Source organism: Pteropus vampyrus, unplaced genomic scaffold (genome assembly GCF_000151845.1).
Source record: "Pteropus vampyrus isolate Shadow unplaced genomic scaffold, Pvam_2.0 Scaffold10, whole genome shotgun sequence".
NCBI lineage: Eukaryota > Metazoa > Chordata > Mammalia > Chiroptera > Pteropodidae > Pteropus > Pteropus vampyrus.
In genome coordinates, this window is record NW_011888791.1 from 11562851 (window position 1) to 11567674 (window position 4824).

A 4824-nucleotide genomic window follows, 5' to 3' on the forward strand; every position below is an offset into this window, starting at 1 on the left:
AGAGAGTATATATGTATATTTATCAATCTGCAAATTAGGAAAACATGCTTTTTTTAACATACATAACATTCTTTTTTCCTTTCTTTTTAATTTTGTTTTGCATGCTTCTAATATACACACATACACACACCAGAAACTAGCATAGTATAAGCCCAATCCAATTCTTTGTCTCTAAAACAAACATTCATTAAAGCATTTCCCTAGTGAATGGAAGTATTATCTAGGAATTTAAGAAAGACATGCGTGGCTATATTCGGCTCTACTCAAGAGATATGTGCTGGGCATCAGGAATAATAAAATATCAAATATATTTGCCCTAGTAAAATTCAAAGATAACCAACATAATGATAAATAACAATGAATGAAGCTATACTCTAAGTTAGGTCCCTGATTAACATTTATTTTCACTAGGTAATTTTATCTAACCCCATGGCCATCCCCACCTAGACCTCCAGCAGGCACGCATAAACCTGAGCTCAACCTTTGGTAATTTGGGTTTTCTTCTATATTTCTATCTAGATCTAACATAGTAGTAGTTCTCAAGTCGCCCCCTGGAATTTATTTTAAAGCCCATGCCTGCAAGCTTGCTGCTCCCTCCCTCTGCACAGACTGGAAAAGCAAATGAGATAAAAGTCCCACCCACATGAAATCTTAATATCGTAGTGATCAACATCTATTCAGAGAGTTTATTTTTTAATTACTAGGGGAAATTATGGAAAAAATACACAGTGTTAGCACTAAAATCAGCTTTAAACTAGTAGGAGTTTCAAACTCTGTTTATAACTAGCTTTTATTCTTTAATATGTTTTTAAAACTGACATGTAAATTAACCAAATTTTTATTATGATTATCTGAGATTAATGTTTTTTGTTTGGGTTTTTTTTCTTTTTTGAGGGGTGGGGGGATTGTTTACCATGAACATATATGGTACTGCTTTTACTACTCTAACCAAAATATCACTTTGGGTTAAGGCCCAGAAACAGCTCTTATCCATTTTTCCAGGCTATCTTCAATGTTCAAGAGAATGAATGTCTACCTTTCCATACTGAAAAAAAAATCTGACTATCACAATTTACTTGTCCCATGTCTTTCTATCACTGATGAAGTTAGGAGCCATTATAACCTGAGGCTCTGATCCAGAGGTTGATGTGTTAGTTATTACTTAATCCTTTAATGCATCATTTGGCAGGATTCTTTGTGTACCATGCTTGAGGATATTCTGCTAATGAAATGTACCTTCTTGTAAAATATTAGAATTAAGAAGCCAAATCACTAATTTTATTAATTAGCTATGCCTACAAAATAGTGCTGAGGTACATACAAACTATGGAATTCCAAATTCAGCTGATTAGGATGAAAGTATCCTTTAAAACAATAGGAGAAACAAAGTAAAATAGGCATAAAGCAGCATTTAGAATAGAAAGCGTAATTTGCTTAACTAGAAAATAGACGTCACTTGTAATCATGAAAATACGTTGACTTTTTTTAAAAAACAAATAAAGTACAAAGTGTGTTCTAGAAAGTAATTTTTAAAAGCATATTGCTAAACTGTAGTGTGCTGTTAAATAAGCATTTGTATGTCAACTCTGTCAAGAAACTATAACAGTGTAAAATCAGTTAATGAAGCTTCAAAAAAATTGATCTGGGAATACCACAGGAAAGAAAAGGAAACAAGCTGTTTTTCATCTACTTAAGCAATTCAGTGACTGGATCTTGATTACCAACTACAGCGTCTCCCTAGAATGTTATTAGCCTGAAGCTCTTTTTGTAAAAACATGGAATTTCTTTTTATTGCTGCTATCAAAATTTTATGGGACAGCAAATAATAGAAATTTCACTCTGCATTGTAATGAAAAGGGTGACCTTGATTTACAAAAATAAAGTAAAAATTACAAGAGATATCACGCTGATCTCTTCCAATGAAAGTCAGAGAATATATTAACAATACCTGTCCCACAACTCTAGAGTGAGAAATTTACTCGTGACAACATTTTTCTAAGGTCTGTGTGTTTCTTTGGTAGTTTGTTTTTTGACCTGCCCACCTCATCACTCTAAGATGAGAAATCATCTACTCATAGCCACTTTTAATCTTAAGGTCTATTTGCCTGTTCTGTAACTCTCACTTTTTTGGTTCTCCAAACAAATTCTTCATGTGTTCTAACATTTCTTTTCTAAGGGTTGAGGAATGAAGGATATTGCATTAGCCAGTAATATGTCTGAGTAGTTTCCCACAAGAAGACACAAAAACAAACATGTTTCATAGATCTATAAAAACTCAGAAACAGAAGGAATGTAGAGATTATTTAATCCAATCATTCTAATGCTCAAGTGCCTAACCTTAAAATACCTGCAATGATATTAGCTCTCCCCTTCTATACCAGAGGCCATTCCATTTTTAGCTGATCCTGATGACCAAGACAAAATGTGATCTTCTACCCAATGATCCTCGTGTCAAACTGTGGAGCCCTCCCTCAAAGGAAAAAGAAAAAAATCAATTTATTCTTTCTCTTCAGGTCTTCAAACATTTGAAGAAAACGGTCTTTTTTTTTAGTCTTCTTTCCATTATCCAGCATACGTCCACTTGTTTCCATTCTTATAATGATAGAATTTCAAGTGCCTACATCTGAACACCCACCTCTTTGGGAGCCAACTAAAATTTAGAACCTGCACTGAGCCAGGGAAGGTAATCTACTCTAGGTGGCTGCATTTAGGGAATTTCTGAGCCAAATACTTGAAGGAAAACTAAGAATCTAAGCCCATGACAACCATTACCAATAATAACTTTAGAATCAATGAAGAGGATTATTAACAAGAATCAGAGCCTAGAGTCTATGGCCAAGCAGACACGAGAACAGATTGGAGACACCCAGGACAATAATCTGGGATGCACTACAGTATTGGTGGTTCTTCTTTATCAACTACTTATTGTGTGGGCATGTAAAGAGCTGGATAAAAATCTCCACATTAGGATAGAGAAGTACATATCCCAGGGCACTTCTGCAAGGTTATAAAGGCCACATTCACAAAGATGTCTCAAAGGTGACAAATATATGACTGCTTGCACTTCAAAGGAATATAAATGAGTAAATGAGTAAACAAAATAAGCAATTTAAATGATGGACATTGTCATAGTTAATCTTCTGTGACAATGTAAAAACTGCAAAGTTTTAAACAAAATGAAAGCTTAAAACAAAAATAAACTAGAATGCATCCCATCGAGAGAACCAGCTCTACCTCATCAGACTGTGCCATAGCAACTTTACTTGTAATAGCCAAAAACTGGAAATAACCCACATGGCCAAAAGTAGGAATGGATAAACAAATTGTGGTATAACCATACAACGTAATACTTACTATTCAGACAAAAAGAAAATAAACTAATGTGATTGACTCTCAAAACTATGTTCAGCAAAAAAAAGCAAGATATAAAAGAATATATACTGTATGATTACAATTATAGAAAATTCCAGAAAAGGCTAATCTAAACTATAGTGACAGAAAGTAGATCACTGTTTGCCTATGTCCAGGGGTTCAGAGGGTAAATTAACTTCACCAGTGTATGAGGGGATTTTTGGGGGGTGATTAAAACGTTCTATCGATTAATTATGATGGAAGTTACATGAGTAGATTCATTTGTCAAAATTCATTAAACTGTACATTTAAAATGGGTATATTTTATCATGTATAAATTATATCTCATTAAAATTGATTTTTATAAAAATGTATTAAAAAACCGGTAAGACAGCTTTTAAGTTCCTTACCCACATTGAGGTTAAAAAGTCAAAAGTGAAGACAGCTCTATGGAAAAAAAATCTTCAAAAAAAAACTATTTAGATGCTATGTTCACTAATCTTCCTAAAAAGTGAGGTAAAGTATATCTTCTCCAGCCTTAAATCTAATGAAAAATTTTCAACATGACTACTCAAAAACCTAAAAATTGCTATTTTGAAGTGGGAAAGAGACTGACTGAATTTTGTCTGACTCACACTTGAGAAATCTAAGGTCAGAAATTCTGATGGCAGAGCAAAAGTGAGATAACAATTTGGTGATTTACTTGCCCACCTAGAAGAACAAAAGATTCTAGAAGGTTTTCTGGGAGCCATGTGCAAGAGAATGCTAAAGTAGGGTCATTTCAGCTTTGGTCTAAGAGGGTGGGCTGAAAAGATGATGGGTCCTCAGCAGAAAATAGCTAAAGGTGAATGATTGAATTCTCAAAATTCTGCAGAAGCTGTAAGAGATAAGATACAACAAAGAGGCCCTTCCCTTCTCCAGACAACACTAGTTAAGAAGTCTTTAGAGTCCCATGGAGAGTCTCTAAAGAAGCCACAAATAAGTCCCACAGCAGAGAGAGGCAGACTTAAGCATCCACCAAGCTCAGAGAATACCAGGGCCATTTTTGTAGTACCAGTGAAGGGAAAAACTTCTCTGCCCTTTTTTACATACTCACTATACCCTTCATCCCACTGTAACCATTAAACCATGGTTAACAAGCATAGAGAGAATAGTAAACACAAGGCACGGAAAAAGAAGTTGTCAATAATACTCCCTTTCTAATTATATGCAGCCTGCCCATGGAAAGTTTGAGCTTAGGGACAGAACTTTTTATTTTAAATCATGTTAGAAATTTTGACAATCATTTGGCATTGGGCAATTTAATTTCTGGACCAGTACAACTTGTACTACATATGAATAACCAGAAAAGTTGAGTTTCTTCCTTTTCAGACAGTTGCAGGAAAAGAAATATTTCCACTGAATGAATTTTAAAGGAGTAAGGAAGACAAAGTAAAATTGCTGCTATAGACTGAATGCTTGTGCCCCCCTGCC